Genomic DNA, 24672 nt, shown 5'->3' with positions numbered 1-24672 from the left:
GTTTTACATGGTGAGGCTCCAATGCCCTTGTCCAACTTCACTTTGGAGTGAGGCTGGGCTCAACATGCCAATCCTGTATTACCAAACAAATTAAATCACACATCTGGGAGAAAGCAGGATGAGGAGAGGAGAGTGGGATGGAAGGATGAGGTGTGGAGGATGGGATGGAGGGATGAGGTGTAGAGGAGGGGATGGAGGGATGAGGTGTGGAGGAGGGGATGGAGGGATGAGGTGTGGAGGAGGGGATTGAGGGATGAGGTGTGGAGGAGGGGATTGAGGGATGAGGTGTGGAGGAGGGGATGGAGGGATGAGGTGTGGAGGAGGGGATTGAGGGATGAGGTGTGGAGGAGGGGATGGAGGGATGAGGTGTGGAGGTGTGGAGGAGGGGGTGAGGTGTGGAGGAGGGGATGAGGTGTGGAGGAGGGGATGGAAGGATGAGGTGTGGAGGAGGGGGATAGAGGTTGTCAAACAGAGCTGAGCTCATCTCCTCTCTGTCTCATCTGCCAGAGGATCAGGACATTGTTAGAGGAGTCAATAACTGGTTGAGGATGTTGAGCTGTTTGGAGCCAGTCAGTACTGCAAAGGGAGGAGAGGAGAAGAGAGAAGAGACGAGGGCCATGATGCCTAGATAACTAACACTGGACACTCGACAAGCTACAATTAGGGTGGCAAAATTCTGGGAACTTTCAATAAATTCCCTAGTTGTCCAGAATTCTAGGTTGGAGCATTCCCGGATATTTGTATTTTGCATTTATAATGGATCCCCATTAGCTGCTGACAAGGCATTAGCTACTCTTCCTGGGGTCCGGCAAAATTAAGGCAGTTATGCAAAATCCATGTGTACGTGTGTGTGTGTAGTGCGTATGTTATCATGTGTTTGTATGCATGTGTCTATGTCTATGTTTGTGTTACTTCACAGTCCCCGCTGTTCCATAAGATGTATTTTCACCTGTTTTTTAAACCTGATTCTACTGCTTGCATCAGTTACCTGATGTGGAATAGAGTTCCATGTAGTCATGGCTTTATGTAGTACTATGTGCCTCCCATAGTCTGTTCTCTACTTGGGAACTGTGAAGAGACCTCTAGTGGCATGTATTTTGGGGTAAAAATTGGTGTCCGAGCTGTGTGCTAGTAGTTTAAACAGACACCTCTGTGCATTCAACATGTCAACACTTCTTACAAAAACAAGTAATGATGAAGTCAATCTCTCTTCCACTTTGAGCCATGAGAGATTGACATGCATGTCATTAATGTTAGCTCTCTGTGTACTTTTAAGGGCCTGACGTGCTGCCCTGTTCTGAGCCAATTGACATTTTCCCAAGTCTCTCTTTGTGGCACCTGACCACACGACTGAACAGTAGTCCAGGTGTGACAAAATCACGGCCTGAAGGACCTGCCTTGTTGATAGTGTTGTTAAAAAGGCAGAGCAGTGCTTTATTATGGACAGACTTCTCCCCATTTAGCTACTGTTGTATCAATATGTTTTGACCATGACCGTTTACAATCCAGGGTTCCTCCAAGCAGTTTAGTCACCCAACTTGCTCAATCACCACATTATTCATTACAAGATTTAGTCGAGGTTCAGGGTTTAGTGAATGATTTGTCCCAAATACAATGCTTTTATTTTTGGAAATATTTAGGACTAACTTATTCCTTGCTACCCATTCTGAAACTAAATGCAGCTCTTTGTTAAGTGTTTCAGTCATTTCAGTTGCGTGTATAGTGCTGAGTCATCCGCATACATAGACACACTGGCCTTACTCAAAGCCAGTGGCACGTCGTTAGTAAAGGATATCAGGAGGGAATAAAGCAGGAAATCCAGAATCCTCCAACCAGGATTTATGGAAACCAGGGAATTTATTGAAAGTTCCAGGAATTTTGAAACCCAAATACAATACAACTGATTTCTCTCACACAGTGACTGCCTCTTAATCTTGTCCCAGTATGCTTACTGAAAGAGCCTAATATCCTTTTCAAGATTGTTTACTTACAAATAAACTACAACCCTTAGTGTTGTAAGCTACACTGTAAAATACCACTTTCATTCTCCTGGCCCAACTGCTAAGAATATCAATGAACTGTTACTAACAGTGTGCAGACTTTGGAACAAAGGGTTGGAAGCTGAAACAGTCAGTAAGCATAGGCATTACAGCAATGTCCTGAATGGCTCTTAAAGAGAAGATGTCCTGAATGGCTCTTAAAGAGAAGATGTCCTGAATGGCTCTTAAAAAGAAGATGTCCTGAATTACCATATTAATGACTACAGTTGATGTGATTTTCATTCACAGAACAGTGAAAATATCTGCTCACAAACTGGAGGAATTAAATGAAATAGAAATAGACATTTAAAATCAGCACCGACCCAATTTTTACACAGAAAATGTAATTCATTCATCAGCCATGTGATGAGATGACATTTGACACCATGATATTCTAATAGCCTGAAGGATCATGGGAGATATGTTTAATGAATTAGCTGTGTTAATGGTGTTCTGTCAGAGAACAGGAATAAAATCCAGATCAAAACAGGCCTTTAAATAATCAAATACTGTTGTTATATAAACTGATACATCTGGATTCATGTTGTTTGTTTACAGAACAATAAAATATTTGTAGGATACCTCCAAAATGGAACCCTTTTCCCTATATAGTGCACCACTTTTGACCAGAGCCCAATGGGCCCTGCTCAAACGTAGTGCACTAAATAGGGAATAGGGTGCCTTTGGGAAGCTGAAGTAATAAATCCCTCAGATGTATCCGAAACAATATCAAACCTTAGGCCTGCTGTATGACAGGCAATAATATCCTGATATTGAATGATGTATTACTGTAGAGACCAAACAGATTAGGATGATGTTGTTTTCCTTGTGACTGGACAGATTTACTGTATGCTATATATCTGCTGCAACTATACAGCTGCTGTCTTTATGAGTTATTTTTATGGTCCAGTGTTGGGTCTTGTCTGATCAGCATTACAGTTGTGCAGAGAGTCAGAGATAGTAAGTCACCCCAAAATTGATTCTATCATAATGAATGCTGTGAACTCACAGAAAAGCCTTTCTTGCAGTAACATTCACACTTGTCTTTACTTACTAGCACTGACTTCAGTGATAACTACTTTTTTGAGAAAAAGTGTCTTACTAAATGTGGTTCTCATCTAGTTCCCTTAAGATAAATGTACTAACAAGTCACTCTGGATAAGACTATCTGCTGAATTACTAAAATGTAAATGTAACTATGCTCTGAAATGTAAAGGCAGAGGATGCTGTACTATTGCAATATTATAAAATATTATATCCACATGATATAAACGTCAAATCCATCGTCAGATAGGTGATATTATATCAGCAGAGGGAATTGTAATCCCTCTTCCTGCCAGGTTCCATTGTAGTGAGTGTCAAAGTCCCTGGCAGTGCCAGCTACCACACTACCTCCCTCTTCATCCTTCCCCATTTCAATCCCAAAGGACTGCATCAATCACCTCCTCTTCCCAGATATCAGTCTAGACATCAGTAGACGCCTTGGCCGGCCGTGACACATGCCAAGACAACACAGGCAGGATACAACCCATCTTTCTGTTGTGGTGGGTTTCATATCTCACTGCCAGCCTCATATGAGGAGACACCTGAGGCGTGAAATAGATGCCTAAACTACACAGGACAGTAAGGACACCCACAAGTTCAAATGCTATTGTTCAGGGCCAAAAACTGACGTGGGTGTCCTAGATGTCCTAAGTATCGACTTCATTGGAAAGGGATGTGTGATATATGAGATACAGTACATGGTCCTATACTGACCTTAAGATGTCATATTTAGTTTTGATTTCTGAAGGTTTTCTGGCAAGGCCCCATGTGATGTGATGGTAGCCTGGGTGGCAGTCTGTTCTTGCTTAAGGCCCACTTGTCGTTAAGCTGCCAAACAGATTGGAATAAAGTAGCATTGTTAAATGCAGAAACTGGAACAGTCAGGTAGGTAGTCTGGCTGGCAGACATGATAAAGGGGGAACAGTGAGCTGCAACAGAAAGAGAGAGAGAGGCAGATGGATTCAGTGAGGGATTGTGTATGTGTGTGAGTGAGGAGAAAGAGTGAGTGAGTGTGTGTGCAAGTGAATGTGCGAGTGTGCGAGAGCTGCAACAGAGAGAAGGTGGATGACAGAGAGAAACGGATATAGTGAGCTTGAGAGAACGAGAGAGAGAGAGTGACTTACAGTATTGAACACATGGTTCATGAGTGTGGAGAGCAGGCCGATACTCAACAGAGGCCAAGGCACACTGAGATATATTGACATTAATCAGTCACCAGGGAAGAGGAGGCCAAGACTGAATGCACCTCAGTGCTCTTCCCCTGGACCTCCATGGCATGGAGAGGGCCACGCCTGGAGGGGAAAAAAAGAAGACAAAAACTCAAGGTTATTCTTCCTCCACATAGCCCTCAGCAAAAATGCCTCATCATCATCCCCAGTTAACTTTACTTGAAACTGCAGACCAGCTAAGTGAGGCACACGATTTATCGATAATGTATGCAATGTGAGAGGAAGTAACTGCAATTTCAACCCTGGTCTTTCTTCTGAGAGAAGTGTAATTTCTGTTTTGTAACTGAATGGGTATGAGAAGCACTGTCTGACTGTGTGGTTGATATGTAATTTAAAACCAGGAACCATTTGTCTTTACTGTGAAATTGAGCAGCGACACACAAACAAGTGTCAAAAGAAAATTATAACTTTTAAAAATAGCATTTTATTAAAACAAAACGCATATTTACAAGACAGGAGATAACGATCCTTCAGTTGGCCACAAAGCACTATACCTTTCCAACATGGGAGAAAAGGCATACAAAAACAGGTCAGAGTAGTCCACATACTACATACATACTGTATACATGGGGGATAATGCATACAAAAACAGGTCAGAGTAGTCCACATACTACATACATACTGTATACATGGGGGATAATGCATACAAAAACAGGTCAGGGTAGCCCACATACTACATACATACTGTATACATGGGGGATAATGCATACAAAAACAGGTCAGGGTAGTCCACATACTACATACATACTGTATACCCAACTAGTCTAAAGAAGGCCAGTGTTAGTTTTTCTTTAATCAGAACAACAGTTTTCAGCTGTGCTAATATAATTCCAAAAGGGTTTTCTAATGATCAATTCACCTTTTAAAATAATAAACTTGGATTAGCTAACACAACGTGCCATTGGAACACAGGAGTGATGGTTGCTGATAATGGGCCTCTGTACGCCTATGTAGATATTCCATTAGAAATCTGACATTTCCAGCTACAGTAGTCATTTACAACATTAACAATGTCTACACTGTATTTCTGATAAATTTGCTGATATTTTAATGGACTATTTTATTTTCTTTAAAAAAGAAGGACATTTCTAAGTGACCCCCAACTTTTGAACGGTAGTGTATATATATAGTGCCAGTCAAAACCTTGGATACACCTTGGATACTTTTTCTTTATTTTTCTATTTTCTACATTGTAGAATAAGAGTGAAGACATCAAAACCATGAATTAACACGCATGGAATCATAGTAACCAAAAAAGTGTTCAACAAATCAAAATCTATTTTGTATTTGAGGTTCTTCAAAATAGCCACCCCTTACCCTACAATAGTAATGTATAACATTAACAATGTCTCCACTGTATTTCTGATCAACTTGATGTTATTTTAATTGACAAAAAAATGTGCTTTTCTTTCAAAAACAAGGACATTTCTAAGTGACCCCAAACTTTTGTACGGGAGTGTATACACACACACACACACAAAACTTGATATGTAAATAATAATGACTCCTAAACAAACATAAAAAGAAGGACTTACAATATTTTTTCTTCTAGAATAGACTCTTAGAAACTAATTATTACCAAGTCAAGTCAACTTGTCAACTTCTAGAATAGACTCTTAGAGACTCAGTATTACCAAGTCAAGTCAACTTGTCAATTTCTAGAATAGACTCTTAGAGACTCAGTATTACCAAGTCAAGTCAACTTGTCAACTTCTAGAATAGACTCTTAGAGACTCAGTATTACCAAGTCAAGTCAACTTGTCAACTTCTAGAATAGACTCTTAGAAACTCATTATTACCAAGTCATGTCAACTTGTCAACTTCTAGAATAGACTCTTAGAGACTCAGTATTACCAAGTCAAGTCAACTTGTCAATTTCTAGAATAGACTCTTAGAGACTCAGTATTACCAAGTCAAGTCAACTTGTCAACTTCTAGAATAGACTCTTAGAGACTCAGTATTACCAAGTCAAGTCAACTTGTCAACTTCTAGAATAGACTCTTAGAGACTCAGTATTACCAAGTCAAGTCAACTTGTCAACTTCTAGAATAGACTCTTAGAAACTCAGTATTACCAAGTCAAGTCAACTTGTCAACTTCTAGAATAGACTCTTAGAAACTCAGTATTACCAAGTCAAGTCAACTTGTCAACTTCTAGAATAGACTCTTAGAGACTCAGTATTACCAAGTCAAGTCAACTTGTCAACTTCTAGAATAGACTCTTAGAAACTCAGTATTACCAAGTCAAGTCAACTTGTCAACTTCTAGAATAGACTCTTAGAAACTCATTATTACCAAGTCAAGTCAACTTGTCAACTTCTAGAATAGACTCTTAGAAACTCATTATTACCAAGTCAAGTCAACTTGTCAACTTCTAGAATAGACTCTTAGAAACTCAGTATTACCAAGTCAAGTCAACTTGTCAACTTCTAGAATAGACTCTTAGAGACTCAGTATTAGCAAGTCCAGCAGGAGAAAATCACATGACCTCTACACAAAAGGAGCATTATAAAACACAGTACAGTACATTCTCCAATAGTCCCTGGACGGTTCTAATTTCATAGAGGGATGATATACACAACAGACAGTAAGTCAAGTACAGTGAGGAGTGTTGCAGAATAAACATGTTAGACTGTGCTCGGTTCGAGGTTAATTAGTTTCTCCATCATAATGACTTTCCTTATTAGCCTGGTTAAACAAGACTGAATGCTGCTTTCAAACTGGTTTAACCTAGGTCTTTGACGGTCAGGTCATGGAAATTTGGATGACGATTATTGGTCAGTCAAGTGACCGCGGTCAGGTTATAATCGTTTGAATAGAAAGAAAGAAAAAATATGCACATTTTCTCCTCTGCACGTGCCGCTGCAGTTGCCTAGGCAACCAAAAAATAATTTGCTACAACACCTTGCTTGTTTCAGCAAGGAGAAACATGTCATTACATTGAAGAGTCCATGTTACCATGGAAACAGACTTGGTAGCAAACTTGGTATTTTCATGACGGTCTTCAACCATAATAGTCAGTTAAACGATTATACGATGATTGTGCCAGCCCTAGTTTAAGCAGGCTATTTCCTGGTTCTGCAGAACTCAACAATGCTACATTGTTCCCTTGCTTTGTTTGTTTGCTAAAGAATATAACTGCGTCCAGGAAGCTCTCAGGAAGCTCTCTTCAAAAACAATACCTGACATGTTTACATGACAAAAGCATTTTCTTCAGTTCCAGTTTACATTTCAACGATGATGAAATCTAATGGTTGTGCGTACAGACCAATGTGCATTACAACACCCGTATGTCCAAGAAAAACTATTTTTATACGTTTTATCATGTCCATCTTCTCTATATTTCCCCTTCATATCCCCCTCTCAATGTCCAATTTATTCTCCCCTCTACCCAAGTGCCAGGATACTAGGCACTCTCCTCACCCCCTCACAACCAGACCTGCCAGGCAGTCAACTCTCCTCTCACAACCAGGCCTGCCAGGCAGTCTCCTCTCCCTTCACAACCAGTCAGTCTCCTCTCCCCTCGCAACCAGGTCTGCCAAGGAGTCTCCTCTCCCTCTTATAGCCAGGGGTGCCAGGCATGGTCCATGCGACAGAGGTAGTTCAGGCTGTTGGCTGCAGCCAACATAGTGTTAACCTTTGACTCCCCTTCTACGAACTGGGCCAGGTTGTGGAGCCTGGTCATGCTGGCCATCACAGCCTTCTGCACCAGGGACACCAGCTACTGGGAGTCTAGGCTGGACCACCGGGGACAGGGTTATGGACGTGTCCTCCTGGATCTTCTTGTGCCACGTGATGATCTCATCACAGAGCACCGCTTTCAGGATGCAATCCAACTAGTAGGGGAGAGGAAAGAGATAGAGAAGGAGAGGGGAGAGGTGGAGAAGGAGAGGGGAGAGGTGTTGATGGGAGAAGAGAAGAAGGGAGAGGTGGAGAAGGGAGAGGTGGAGAAGGAGAGGGGAGAGGTGGAGAGGGGAGAGGTGGAGAGGGGAGTGGGGAGAGGTGGAGAAGGAGAGGTGAAGGAGAGGTGAAGGAAAGGGGAGAGGAGAGTTGGAAAAGGGAGAGGTGGAGAAGGAGAGGGGAGAGATAGAGAAGGAAGGGGAAAAGTGGAGAAGGGAGAGGTGGAGAAGGAGAGGGGAGAGGTGAAGGAGAGGGGAGAGGAGAGGAGAGGTGGAAAAGGGAGAGGTGGAGAACGTGAGGGGAGCGGTGGAGAAGGAGAGGGGAGGTGGAGAAGGAGAGGTGGAGAAGGAGAGGTGGAGAAGGAGAGGGGAGAGGTGGAGAAGGAGAGGTGGAGAAGGAGAGGGGAGAGGTGGAGAAGGAGAGGGGAGAGGTGGAGAAGGAGAGGGGAGAGGTGAAGGAGAGGTGGAGAAGGAGAGGGGAGAGGTGGAAAAGGGAGAGGTGGAGAAGGTGAGGGGAGCGGTGGAGAAGGAGAGGGGAGAGGTGGAGAAGGAGAGGTGGAGAAGGTGAGGGGAGCAGTGGAGAAGGAGAGGGGAGAGGTGGAAGAGAGAAGCTAAATGCTCTAGTAATTTATTCCAATTCAGGAATCATGAGACACTGTGATACCATCACATCACATACTGAAACCACTCCATATTGTTAGTGTACCATGGTGGGAAAGGGTTATACAGATTAGCCCCATAAACTATGCAGAGGCTACAACACTAACAATAACCAACCACCTAGCTGGATACACTCTGTCCTCTTCTCTTGGTCTGCTCAGTGTATGGCGTGCCCCCTAGCAATGAGCTTCAGAGCTTCACATTTGAGTGACTAGCAAGAGTGACCAGCGTTATCCAATGAGGTTGCAGGGCGGGCCCAACGGCTCAGTGGACACGGCACAAAGAGAGAAATGAGGTGGTGCACAAATGTGACGTAGTACGCAATATTCAGGGACCACTTTTGGGTCAAGAGCACTACTTTCAGAACTAGTGGCTGAAAAGCATACACAAGTACCGGAACATCTCTAAGTATTTAACACCCCATTTTCTTCACCTCCTCCTTCTTCTCTCTCTGTAACTACAGGATGGAGCTGGGCTATACATAGATATATAGCTGCCTGACTGCTGCCCTATCATTATGGGACCAACATAGATATACAGCCCTCCTCCTGCCACAGCTGGGACTGAGGCTGAGAGGCTGTTGTTTTTGTTTTGCTACGCCTCAGTCAATTTCCCTCCAAGTTTACATTTGTAGGATGTAACACCCACACAGAATAACATCCATCAAGAATTATAGGTATCTAAATTAAGGCAAGAATTGAGAAATCAGACTGAAGTCTATTTGTTCACACTTTAAACTAAACTAAAGTGTATGGTTCGACTCGTGATGTCTGTAGGTTCTACACAGTGCACAGCAGTAGTCTACCGCCCTAAAGGAGAACTCTCTCCTACAGTAGCTTCAATTTCAACTGTGATGTGCTGACTCATCCTTTTTGGTCAGTCAACACGACTAACAAACCATGAAAGACTGATTTGCTGTTGTGCTACAGGTGTGTGCTTGTTGTTGGACCTACCTTGAAGTTGGGCTGAGCGAAGCAGCGTGCCACATAGATCAGGCGGCGAGGGGACCGGAGACGCTGATGGTGGTTGGGAACTCTGAGATGTTGGGCATCAGACGGGAGGGCACGTTCTGGTTGGCGTCCGGGTCACCCGTGGCGTTGTTGATATCGATGTGGAAGTACGACACGTTCAGCTTCCCCATATTCTGTTGGAGGAGAGGAGTATAACGGTTAGGATCAGGTGTGTATGATGTCTGATCAGTGTGTGTCCGTGTATCTTCCCATCCTGATATTCCCTCATCTATTTCAGTCAGAATTGCATCGTGTCTTATCACTAACACAAGCCCTCTATAAACAGGTGTGTGTGTGTGTGCGTGTGCGTGTGTGTGTGTGTGTGTGTGTGTGTGTGTGTGTGTGTGTGTGTGTGTGTGTGTGTGTGTGTGTGTGTGTGTGTGTGTGTGTGTGTGTGTGTGTGTGTGTGTGTGTGTGTGTGTGTGTGTGTGTGTGTGTGTGTGTGTGTGTGTGAGCATTTAACTACAAAATGGCTGATTTTATTGATCTGGCACCATAAAAAGTCGACAGATCACCCCAGGCACATCCATACAGTTGAAGTCGGAAGTTTACATACACTTAGATTTGAGTCATTAAAACCCGTTTTTCAACCACTCCACTAATTGCTTGTTAACAAACTATACTTTTGGCAAGTCGGTTAGGAAATCTACTTTGTGCATGACACAAGTAATTTTTCCAACAATTGCTTACAGACAGAATATTTAACTTATAATTCACTGTATCACAATTCCTTTAAACAGCTTGGAAAATTCCAGAAAAGGATGTCATGGATTTAAAAGCTTCTGAGTCAATTGGAGGGGTACCTGTGGATGTATTTCAAGGCCAACCTTCAAACTCAGTGTCTCTTTGCTTGACATCATGGGACAATAAAAAGAAACGCCTGAAGGTACCACGTTCATCTGTACAAACAATAGTACGCAAGTATAAACACCATGCGACCACACAGCCATCATACCGCTCAGGAAGGAGACGCGTTATGTCTCCTAGAGATGAACGTACTTTGGTGCGAAAAGTGCAAATAAATCCTAGAACAACAGCAAAGAACCTTGTGAAGATGCTGGAGGAAACAGGTACAAAAGTATCTATATCCACAGTAAAACGAGTCCTATATCGACATAAGCTGAAAGGCCGCTCAGCAAGGAAGAAGCCACTGCTGCCATAAAAAAGCCAGACTACGGTTTGCAACTGCACATGGGGAAAAAGATCAAACTTTTTGGAGAAATGTCCTCTGGTCTGATGAAACAAAAATAGAACTGTTTGGCCATAACAACCATCGTTATGTTTGGATGAAAACAGGGGAGGCTTGCAAGCCGAAGAACACCATCCCAACCGTGAAGCACGGGGGTGGCAGCATCATGTTGTGGGGGTGCTTTGCTGCAGGAGAGACTGGTGCACTTCACAAATAGATGGCATCATGAGGCGGGAAAAGTATTTGGATATATTAAAGCAACATCTCAAGACATCAGTCAGGTAGATAAAGCTTGGACGCAAATGGGTCTTCAAAATGGACAATGACCCGAAGCATATTTCCAAAGTTGTGGCAAAATGGCTTAAGGACAACAAAGTCAAGGTATTGAAGTGGCCATCACAAAGCCCTGACCTCAATCCTATAGAAAATGTGTGGGCAGAACTGAAAAAGAATGTGCGGGCAAGGAGGCCTGCAAACCTGACTCAGCTACAACAGCTTTGTCAGGAGGAATGGGCCAAAATTCACCCAACTTATTGTGGGAAGCTTGTGGAAGGCTACCCAAAACATTTGACCCAAGTTAAACAATTTAAAGGCAATGCTACCAAATACTAATTGAGTGGATGTAAACTTCTGACCCACTAGGAATGTGATGAAAGAAATAAACCATTCTCTCTACTATCATTCTAAAATTTCACATTCTGAAAATAAAGTGGTGATCCTAACTGACCTAAGACAGGGAATTTCTCCTAGGATTAAATGTCCGGAATTGTGAAAAACTGAGTTTAAATGTATTCGGCTCAGGTGTATGTAAACTTCCGACTTCAACTGTATATACAACAGCTCTTTAAGCCTGTGTTTAGCTGAGGGAGCCATATGATGTACGAAGAGCAACGAGCATTTTGGGAAGATAAACTGTTTAAGGGAAAGGGGAGTCTGCTTATGGCTTTATGGCAATAACATTTCATTTGAGTTTTTTTGGGGCCAAAAGAGTTAGATGCTAGGCCCCAGGAGGCTCAGATAAGCTCAGGCTCAGAGAGAAACTCCTCTGGCTCTGGACTGACGCAGTGTGCTGAATAATAACACATTAACAGACGACGTGTACTCAATTTTGGGGCTATATTAATAGGCTGTGAACACATTTTAAGGGAGGTGACATAAAATACATGCTCTGAGGATGTGGACATACCATATAAATAGAATGAATAAAATGGGTTTAGAATTTATAACCTGGGCAATTTGGCTGGCAAACTCATGTGTACACTCATGCCTGGTATTGTGATGTAGTAATTTCCATGGTAATGTAAAATGTTCATTCTATGATGTTAACTGAGGAGCTTTCAACACGGTGAATAGTTCGCACATGTTTGCTAACGTTAGTTTCCTAATTGTTAGTTTCCTAACGTTAGCAAACAAGTGTGTGGCAAACTTTGAAAAAACAAAACCAAAACAACAGCCTGAAAAAGGTTGCGAGCGGTGAACAGAAAATAGTTTTCACTGGGATTGGATTCAAGGAAGTCGATATTGTTTACAAATGTATTCAAGAGCTAAATGATGTGGCTCATGCAATGGAATGCATTTGTTGCAATGTTTTGTTGTAATGTCAGTTGAGTTAAATCAACAAATCACAGCACATATCCATGGGTACACTTCCTGCTTTTGCTTCTTGCTTTGCTCCTATGGGTACTTGCAATCGCACCCAATCCAATCATTATGCCATAATTTACTTGAATGGGGATGCACATTCTTCTATTCATTTTATTTATATAAAACATACACTGCAGAGGCCAAACAATCTCAATGCACTACGTTCGAATAATGTACTAGTCTAGGGGTAAAATCTGGGGATATTTTGGTGTTTATTGGGGAGAGGCTAGGGGTTATCTATGTCAGTAATGTCCTTGATGTGTGTGTGTGTGTGTGTGTGTGTGTGTGTGTGTGTGTGTGTGTGTGTGTGTGTGTGTGTGTGTGTGTGTGTGTGTGTGTGTGTGTGTGTGTGTGTGTGTGTGTGTGTGTGTGTGTGTGTGTGTGTGTGTGTGTGTGTGTGTAATCCTGCCTGTGTCTAATGGGCTCTGTGGAGTGGAACAGGGCGGGGGCTTAATGCGTCTGCTTAGCTGCCCAGTGGAACGCCTGTCAGCAGAGACAGATTAGGATCAGAGAGGAGTCTGAGGAGAAGGTTCTTTAATAATGACTTTCAGAGGCTCTCTGCCCTCCGAAAGGTGCATGTGTCTGTGTTTGTGAAGCTTCCCGGCTCCTTAAATTGAATCATCTCTGAGAGCAGAGCAAAGAGTCTGAATATGACTGACTGTCTGGAACGTCTCATAGATAATAGAATAATTAATAAATAATTGCAATAATTGCCTTGCTAAAATATTAGAATGCTTGAAAAATTCTCAGCTAAGATCTTTCTTATCTTTAAAATGTAATTTAAATGTACATAAGTCTGGTTTTAGACCAGATCATAGCGCTACCTCTGCTGCATCCCTAGCTATAAAATATCTGGTTAACTGTATGGATTAAAGGCAACATTGTGCTGCCCTCTTCATTGCCCTGTCAAAGGCTTTCCATACTGCTAATTCAGAGGCTTTCCTCAATTGACCTGGACCAGGCTGCATGTAAATGATTTAAATATTACTTGACAGATAGAACTCAATGTGTATCTACTGATGGTGTTAAATCAGCTTTCCTGTACATTACGAAAGGTGTCCATTCTTGGTCCTGTACTTTTTACTGTTTACAGGACCGGTGTCCCTTCCACGGGACGGTTGAGCTAACGTAGGCTAATGCAATTAGCATGAAGTTGTAAGTAACAAGAACATTTCCCAGGACATAGACATATCTGATAATGGCAGAAAGCTTAAATTCTTGTTAATCTAACTGCACTGTCAAATGACATTAGCTATTACAGTGAAATAATACCATGCTATTGTTTGAGGAGAGTGCACAGTTATGAACTTGAAAAGTTATTAATAAACAAATTAGGCACGTTTGGGCAGTCTTGATATAAAATGTTGGTTCATTGGAACAGTCATTGGAACAGTCTAAAACTTTGCACATGCACTGCTGCCATCTAGTGGACAATATCTAAATTGCACCTGGGCTGGAATAATACATTATGGCCTCTCTCTTGCATTTCAAAGATGATGGTACAAAAAAAACAGTTGTTTTTTTCTTTGTATTATCTTTTACCAGATCTAATGTGTTATACTCTTCTACATTCCTTTCACATTTCCACAAACTTCAAAGTGTTTCCTTTCAAAAGGTACCAAGAATATGCATATCCTTGCTTCGGGGCCTGAGCTACAGGCAGTTAGATTTGGGTATGTCATTTCAGGCAAAAATGGAAAAAAAGAGGTTTTAACAATATTGACTTGTCTGTAAAAACATTTTTACCTGCACTTGTATGCCAATGATACATTTGTGTGTGCTATTTCCCCCTCGGTTGACCAGGCTCTATCTGGTTGTAATACAGAAACACTTTATTTACTACCTGCCGCTCTCTACCGAGTTAACTGAAAGCTGATCTACCTTTCTTGGACCTTAGTTGTGGAACAATCTTCAAAATGTTCTTAAACGTTATGTTTTGGTGCCTCTAATTCAGAAAGCTGATTGAGGACCTTATTACTAAAGAATGTGTTTTTCTTTCTGCTTGCATTTTGCATTTATATTTTGTGTGTGTAACTTCTGTCATTTGGGGCTCATCTATAAAAAAGACCTTGCTCTCAGTATGACTCCCTGATAAAATAAAGGTTAAACAAAATAAAATAGAGGCTCACTCACTGACAGGGCTGAATTAATATCATAGAGGCTCACTGACTGACAGGGCTGCAGTGATGTCATAGAGGCTCACTGACTGACAGGGCTGCAGTGATGTCATAGAGGCTCACTGACTGACAGGGCTGCGCTGATGTCATAGAGGTTCACTGACTGACAGGGCTGAATTGATGTCATAGAGGCTCACTGACTGACAGGGCTGCAGTGATGTCATAGAGGCTCACTGACTGACAGGGCTGCGCTGATGTCATAGAGGTTCACTGACTGACAAGGCTGAATTGATGTCATAGAGGCTCACTGACTGACAGGGCTGCACCGATGTCATAGAGGCTCACTGACTGACAGGGCTGCAGTGATGTCATAGAGGTTCACTGACTGAGAGGGCTGCAGTGATGTCATAGAGGCTCACTGACTGACAGGGCTGCAGTGATGTCATAAAGGTTCACTGACTGACAGGGCTGCAGTGATGTCATAGAGGCTCACTGACTGACAGGGCTGCAGTGATGTCATAGAGGTTCACTGACTGAGAGGGCTGCAGTGATGTCATAGAGGAGAGGAAGTAATGCATACTGCCTGTCAGAAGCTAAATGTTTGTTATAATTTTAATTTCGAGGCTCCACATGTTGTCATGGAAAATATGAACAACAACTAACTCTGCTGCATATTGAGCGTTGAGATTGCCGAAAGGCCAGTGTCTTTGGCAAAAGGAGTGACAAGGAATGGATTGTTAGCTAAAAATGCATCTAGGGCAGGAGTGAGGTACAGGAGAGGTTCCGTAAAAAGGGAAAATATATATATGTTATAAATTTTTTTGATTTAAAATGACATACTTAGAGTACAAAAGAAAATAGGAGTATATCTTCTTTCTAATGATGTCAACTTTATTTCTCAACTCCTAATAGCAAATTACACTTACAAGAGCTAATTACATTCGCTGGAGTATCTGATAAAGGCTTTGAAAAGTGCCGCTGGTTGCTGGTAAGCTTTTATTTCGGAGTTTACCGTTCTAGCTACAGTTGAAGTCGGAAGTTTACAATCAACTTAGCCCAATACATTTAAACTCAGTTTTTCACAATTCCGGACATTCAATCAAATAAAAATACCATGTCTAAGGTCAGTTAGGATCACCACTTTATTTTAAGAACGTGAATTGTCAGAAAAAATTGTAGAGAGAAAGGTTTATTTCAGCTTTTATTTATTTCATCACATTCCCAGTGGGTCAGAAGTTTACATACACTCAATTAGTATTTGGTAGCATTGCCTTTAAATGGTTTAACTTGGGTCAAATGTTTTGGTTAGCCTTCCACAAGCTTCCCAAAATACTTTGGGTGAATTTTGGCCCATTCCTCCTGATAGTGCTGGTGTAACTGAGTCTGGTTGTTTGCAGGCCTCCTTGATCGCACATGCTTTTTCAGTTCTTCCCACAATATTTCTATAGGATTGAGGTCAGAACTTTGTGATGGCCACTCCAATACCTTGACTTTGTTGTCCTTAAGCCATTTTTCCACAACTTTGGAAGTGTCCTTGGGGTCATTGTCCATTTGGAAGACCCATTTGCGACCAAGCTTTAACTTCCTGACTGATGTCTTGAGATGTTGCTTCAATATGTCTACATAGTTTTCCTTCTCATAATGCCATCTATTTTGTGAAGTTAACCAGTCCATCCTGCAGCAAAGCACCACCACAACATGATGCTGCCATCTCCTTGCTTCACGGTTGGGATGGGGTTCTTCAGTTTGCAAGCTTCCCCCTTTTTCCTCCATACAAAATGACGGTCATTTCTCAAAAAAAGTATGATCTTTGTCCCCATGTGCAGTTGCAAAATGTAGTCTGGCTTTTTTATGGTGGTTTTGGTGCAGTGGCTTCTTCCTTGCTCTGCGGCCTTTCAGGTTATGTTGATATAGGACACGTTTTACTTTGGATATAGATACTTTGTACCTGTTTCCTCCAGCATCTTCTCAAGGTCCTTTGCTGTTGTTCTGGGATTAACTTGCACTTTTTGCACCGAAGTCCGTTCATCTCTAGGAGACAGAACGCGTCTCCTTCCTTAGCGGTATAACGGCTGCATGGTCCCATGGCATTTAGACTTGTATACTATTGTTTGTACAGATGAACGTGGTGCCTTCAGGCATTTGGAAATTGCTCCCATGGATGAACCAGAATTGTGGAGGTCTACAATTCTTTTTCTGAGGTCTTGGCTGATTTATTTTGATTTTCCCATGATGTCAAGCAAAGAGGCACTGAGTTTGAAGGTAGGCCTTGAAATACATCCACAGGTACACTTCCAATTGACTCAAATGTCAATTAGCCTATCAGAATCTTCTAAAGCCATGACATCATTTTCTGGAATTTTCCAATCTTTTTAAAGGCACAGTCCTCTAGTGTATGTAAACTTCTGACACACTGGAATTGATATACAGTGAATTATAAGTGAAATAATCTGTCTGTAAACAATTATTGGAAAAAGGACTTGTGTCATGGACAAATTAGATGTCCTAACCGACTTGCCAAAACTATAGTTTGTTAGCAAGAAGTTTGTGGAGTGGTTGAAAAACTAGTTTTTACCCATCCCTTTAGCGGAATCATTTTCATCACCACCACTGAATTGCAGCGCGCCAAATTCAAATTAAATGACTAAAAATATAAAATGTTCATGAAATCGAAAGTGCAATATAGCAAAACACAGCTTAGCTTGTTGTTAATCCACCTGGCGTGTCAGATTTCAATACGAAGCATATCAACCGTTTATGAACATCTCTCTCAGTAGACAAAATATTACAAACACTAGCAGCCAAGTAGATTGGTCACAAAAGTCAGAAAAGCAATAGATTAAATCGCTTACCTATGATGCTCTTCAGATGTTTGCACTCACGAGACTCCCAGTTACACAATAAATGTTCCTTATGTTCCATAAAGATTATTTTTATATCCAAAATACCTCCATTTGTTTGGCGCGTTATGTTCAGAAATCCACAGGCTCGAGCGGTCATGACATCGCAGACGAAAATTCCAATAGTATCCGTAATGTCCACAGAAACATGTCAAAGTTTTTCAGATTGTTTTTAAAATATATAATCGATAATATCAACCTGGACTGTCGCTTTTTCAATAGGAGAGGGAGAGACAATGGCTGCACAACTCTGTTGCGCAAGCAAAACTCTGCGAACACCCAGCTATCCACTGACGCAAAGTTATCTTTCTCGCTCATTTTTCAAAATAAAAGCCTGAAACTAAGTCTAAAGACTGTTGACACCTTGAGGAAGTCATAGGAAAATGAATCTGGTTGATATCCCTTTAAATGGAGGCAAGGCATCCAATGGAACAGAGAGCTTTCAGGAAAAACAGCACTTCCTGGTTTGATTTTCCTCAGGTTTTTGCCTGCAATATCAGTTCTGTTATACTCACAGACAATATTTTGACAGTTTTGGAAACTTTAGAGTGTTTTCTAATTATATGTATATTCTAGTTTCTGAGCCTGTGAAATAGGCCGTTTCAAATGGGCACGTTTTTTAGCCAAAAACGAAAATCCTGCCCCCTACACTCAAGAAGTTAATGACTCCAACCTAAGTGTATGTAAACTTCAGACTTCAACTGTAATAGGCTTTTTTAGAGTTTACACTTCCTCTTCCAAATATAATGTTGGGAGGTCAAAATAATTGAAAACAATCTACCAAATGTATTCATTTTAAATGTCCTCTATTATCATTCACCTGATGATAAGACGAGACGTGGGAGTAAACAAATCCCTGGGTCACCAGTTTCCCTCGGAAAGGGTCCCTGGGTCGCCAGTTTGCCTCGGTGGGGGTTCCTGGATCGCCATTTTGCCTCAGGTGGGGTCCCTGGGTCACCACAATCCTGTCACTGCGCTTTGAGGACAATTCCTTCGACCTCATGGCTTGGTTCTCGCTCTGACATGCACTGTCAACTGTGGGACCGTATACAGACGTGTGTGCCAATTCTAGAAAAACTTAACAAAATGTGGAAAGGTCAAGGTGTCTAAATACTTTGAGAGAGAGAGAGAGAGAGAGAGAGAGAGAGAGAGAGAGAGAGAGAGAGAGAGAGAGAGAGAGAGAGAGAGAGAGACCAGGGTACCAATCAGTCCGAGTACACAGCAATGTCACGAGCCAATTCTCCCCGGGTGACATTCTGGTCTCCATGGATTCTGGTCTCCACGGATACCAGGTCCTGTAACCGAGGGAAGCACATCGTACACTGACATGAGCTCAGTGGACTTCTGCCAAAATGCTTTCATCCATCCCCATTAATCTAATCTAAACCCAATCTCTATCTAATCTATATCCCATCTCTCTCTAATCCAGAGCCCATTGATCAAATCTATAACCCATCTATCTAATATATCTCTATCTAATCTACAATCCATCTATCTAATCTACATCCCATCTCTATCTAATATATAATCCATTATTGTAATCTATAACCCATCTGTATAATCTATACCAAATCTATCTAATCTATATCCCATCTCTATCTAATCTACAATCCATCTATCTAATCTATATCCCATCTCTATCTAATCCAGAGCCCATCGATCAAATCTATAACCCATCTATCTAATCTATATCCCATCTCTATCTAATCTACAATCCATCTATCTAATCTACATCCCATCTCTATCTAATATATAATCCATTATTGTAATCTATAACCCATCTATATAATCTATACCAAATCTATCTAATCTATACCCATCACTAGCTAATCTATATTCCATCTCTATCTAATCTATACCACATTGCTCTCTAATTTCTATCCCATCTCTATCTAATATATAACCCATCAATCTAATATATACCTCATATATTTTATCTATATCTCATCTCTATCTAATCTATAGCCATCTCTATCTAATCTATATCCTATCTCTATTTAATTCATAACCCATCTATCTAATCAATATCCTTTCCCTATCTAATCTATATCCCATCTATCTAATCTATATCCCATCAATCTAATATATACCCCATCTATTTTATCTATATCCCATCTCTATCTAATCTATACCCCATATATCTAATCTATTCCCCCATGTATCTAATCTATATCCCATGTATCTAATCTATACACCAACTCTATCTAATAGTTATCCCATCTCCCCATCTAATCTATATCCAATCTCCATCTAATTGATTCCCCATCTATATAATCTATACCCCATCTATCTCATCTATATCCCATCTATCTAATCTATATCCCATCTCTATATAATCTATATCTCATCTCTATCTAATCTATACGCCATCTATCTAATCTATAGCCTATCTCTTTCTAATCTATATCCCATCTCTATCTAATCTATACCTCATCTCTATGTAATCTATACCCCATATATCTCATCTATACCCCATCTCTATGTCATCTATACCCCATATATCTAATCTATCTTCAATCTACCTAATCAACATCCCATCTCTTTCGAATCTATTCTCCATCTATATAATCTATACCCCATCCATCTAATCTATACCTCATCTATCTAATCTATACCCCAACAATCTAACCTATATCACACTTCTATCTAATCTATAGCCCATCTCCATCTAATCTATATCCCATCTCAATCTAATCTATATCACACCTCTATCTAATCTATACCCCATCTATCTAATCCAAACACAATCTCTATTTAATCTATACCCCATCTGTCTAATCTACACCCCATCTCTAGCTAATCTATACCCCGTCTCTATCTAATCTATATCCCATTTCTACCTAATCTATATCCCATCTCAATCTGATCTATACTGCATCTATCTAATCTATATCCCATCTATCTAACTTTATCCCATTATCTAATCTATACCCCAACTCTATATCTCGGCTGGGGTCCAGGGGTCATACATTTTCCTTGGCGGGGGTCCCTGGGTCGCCAGATTACCTCGGCAGGGGATCCTGGGCATGACATTTAGGGGTCTCGGAGGAACATCTTCACATTTAATTAGTCTCCTTGACATCCTTGAAACCTCTTTCTTTGACAGACAGACTGCTTCATATTCCCTTATCTACGTGTCCTTGGCCAGGGTTGGGTGTGGAGGAGGCGTGTGTGTGCCTGCACATGTCTCAATGTGTATATGTGTATGTGTATGCCTCAGGTTTGAGGATGCGTGTCTATCTGTGCTATCTACAGAGTCTCAGGTTGATACGGTTGAGGTGTAACATGAATTCAGCCAGGCCGATGAGAGCCAGCTGAACATTTTCCTGAAGGTCCAGAGAAGGAGTGTATGTGTGTGTTCCAGACAGTTCCTGGTGGGGAGAGGGGGGTTAGAGTCAGAGAGGGAGTGTGTGTGTTCCAGACAGTACCTGGTGGGACAGGGGGTTAGAGTCAGAGAGGTAGTGTATGTGTTCCAGACAGTACCTGGTGGGACAGGGGGTTAGAGTCAGAGAGGTAGTGTGTGTGTTCCAGACAGTTCCTGGTGGGGACAGGGGGTTAGAGTCAGAGAGGTAGTGTGTGTGTTCCAGACAGTTCCTGGTGGGGACAGGGGGTTAGAGTCAGAGAGGTAGTGTGTGTGTTCCAGACAGTTCCTGGTGGGGACAGGGGGTTAGAGTCAGAGAGGTAGTGTGTGTGTTCCAGACAGTACCTGGTGGGGACAGGGGGTTAGAGTCAGAGAGGTAGTGTGTGTGTTCCAGATAGTACCTGGTGGGGACAGAGGATTAGAGTCAGAGAGGGAGTGTGTGTGTTCCAGACAGTCCCTGGTGGGGACAGGGGGTTAGAGTCAGAGAGGTAGTGTGTGTGTTCCAGAAAGTTCCTGGTGGGGACAGGGGGTTAGAGTCAGAGAGGGAGTGTGTGTGTTCCAGACAGTACCTGGTGGGGACAGAGGATTAGAGTCAGAGAGGGAGTGTGTGTGTGTGTGTGTGTGTGTGTGTGTGTGTGTGTGTGTGTGTGTGTGTGTGTGTGTGTGTGTGTGTGTGTGTGTGTGTGTGTGTGTGTGTGTGTGTGTGTGTGTGTGTGTGTGTGTGTGTGTGTCCATGCGTATGTTCCAGTACCTGGTGGCTGGCCTGTGTGCCCCTGGCCTGTACAGTAGCCAGACGATCGTAGTAGCGTGAGATGGGGTTATCTTGCTTGATGCCCTTCTTGGACAAGCGTGGCTTATAGATCTCAACTATAGACAGAGAGGATGAGATGTCCTCTACCAGACGCATCTGAGCAGACAGCTACCACCCTGGGGACTGGAGGGAGGGAGATGGGGGTAGGGAGGGCTGGAGGGAGAGTAAGCACAATTGAATAACATGGTAAACTGATTACACACCTCAATACACTGTATACAACCTAACCTTGGTGGACTAGAGGGAGAGGGAGAGGGAGAGGGAGAGGGAGAGGGAGAGGGAGAGGGAGAGGGAGAGGGAGAGGGAGAGGGAGAGGGAGAGGGAGAGGGAGAGGGAGAGGGAGAGGGAGAGGGAGAGGGAGCTAGAGCGACAGCAGTAAGACACCTCAATAGAACAGCTACACCTTTATTTTTAGAGACATAACAATAAGGTTAACTATCATATCCAACAGGTCTACCTATCAAGCCTAACTTCAGATTTCTCAATACAGTACGAGAGGTTTAGTGCTCCTGTCGGCCATGATGTAACAGTAGAGTTGATTCCCACACACCTAGTTTTCATTCCCTCATTAGGTGTTGTGTATTTAACCCTCTGTTCCCCCCATGTCTTTGTGCGGAATTGTTTGTTGTAAGTGCTTGTGCACGTTGTTGTCTGGTGCGCGACAGGTTTTGTACCCATACGTTGTTATTTTGGATGCCGGTTTTGTATATTAAACTGCTTCGGTTATTACCCAGTACTGCTCTCCTGCATCTGACTTCTCTGCCACCAGTTACGCACCCCTTACAATATCCCATCTATCTAACCTATATCCCATCTCTATCTAACCCATATCCCATCTCTATCTAACCTATATCCCATCTCTATCTAACCTATATCCCATCTTTATCTAACCTATATCCCATCTCTATCTAACCTATATCCCATCTTTATCTAACCTATATCCCATCTCTATCTAACCTATATCCCATCTCTATCTAACCTATATCCCATCTTTATCTAACCTATATCCCATCTCTATCTAACCTATAGCCCATCTCTATCTAACCTATATCCCATCTTTATCTAACCTATATCCCATCTCTATCTAACCTATATCCCATCTTTATCTAACCTATATCCCATCTCTATCTAACCTATATCCCATCTTTATCTAACCTATATCCCATCTCTATCTAACCTATATCCCATCTCTATCTAACCTATATCCCATCTCTATCTAACCTATATCCCATCTCTATCTAACCTATATCCCATCTCTATCTAATTTATATCCCATCTTTATCTAACCTATATCCCATCTCTATCTAACCTATATCCCATCTCTATGTAACCTATATCCCATCTCTATCTAATTTATATCCCATCTTTATCTAACCTATATCCCATCTCTATCTAACCTATATCCCATCTCTATGTAACCTATATAGCATTTCTATCTAACCTATATACCAAGTCTATCTATTCTATATCCCATTTCTAGCTAATCTATATCCCATCTCTATCTAATCTATACCCCATCTATCTAATCTGTACCCATCTATCTAATCTATATCCTATCTAATCTATATCCCATCTATCTAATCTATACCCCATCTATCTGTCTGTATCCCATCTTTCAAATCTATACCCCATCTATGTAATCTATATTCAATCTATATAATCTGTAGCCCTATCTATCTAAGCTATACCCCATCTATCTAACCTATATCCTATCTAATCTGTATCCCATCAATCTAATCTATACCCCATCTATCTAACCTATATCCCATCTATGTAATCTATACCGCATATATCTAATCTATACCCCATCTATCTAATCTATACCCCATCTATTTAATATGTACCCCATCTATCTAATCTATATCCCATCTATCTAATCTATACCCCATCTATCTGTCTGTATCCCATCTTTCAAATCTATACCTCATCTATGTAATCTATATTCAATCTATATAATCTGTAGCCCTATCTATCTAAGCTATACCCCATCTATCTAATCTATATCCAATTAATTTAATCTGCATCCCATCTTTCTAATCTATACCCCATCTATGTAATCTATATTCAATATATATATATATAATCTGTATCCCCATCTATCTAATCTATACCGCTTCTATCTAATCTATATCCCATTAATTTAATCTGTATCCCATCTTTCTAATCTATTCCATATCCAATCTATTCTATATTCCATCTAACTAATCTATACCACAATCTATAAAATCTATACCCCATCTATCTAATCTATATTTCATCTATCTAATCTATACCCCATCTATGTATTAATGTTACCAGATGAAATTGCTGTACAATATGATGCACATTCAGATGTCATAAATCAGCACTGCAGAGCTCTCCCTGTACTATGCCATGCCTTGATTGTATTACTGTTGATGATATCTGGAAATGTGCATGTACACCCTGGCCCATATACAATTGCTAGCCCCAATTCTGACTTGTGCTCTGATATCTGCTTAACTGATTTCTGCTCTCGTAAAAGCCTGGGTTTTCTGCACGTTAACATTAGAAGCTTATTGCCTAAAATGGATCAATTGAAAGTGTGGGTTCACAGCTCCAATCCAGATGTGTTGTCCATTACTGAGACGTGGTTAAGGAAGAGTGTTTTGAATACTGATGTTCACCTTTCTGGTTAAAACTTTTTCGGCAAGACAGATCTTCCAAAGTTGGTGGATTGGCAATCTTTACCAAGGATCACCTTCAGTGCTTGGTTGTCTCCACCAAGTCTGCCCCCAAACAATTTGATTTG

The sequence above is a fragment of the Oncorhynchus kisutch genome, linkage group LG11, assembly GCF_002021735.2.
Source record: "Oncorhynchus kisutch isolate 150728-3 linkage group LG11, Okis_V2, whole genome shotgun sequence".
NCBI lineage: Eukaryota > Metazoa > Chordata > Actinopteri > Salmoniformes > Salmonidae > Oncorhynchus > Oncorhynchus kisutch.
The sequence above is the reverse complement of the archived record's forward strand: the minus strand, read 5'-3'. Positions refer to the sequence as shown.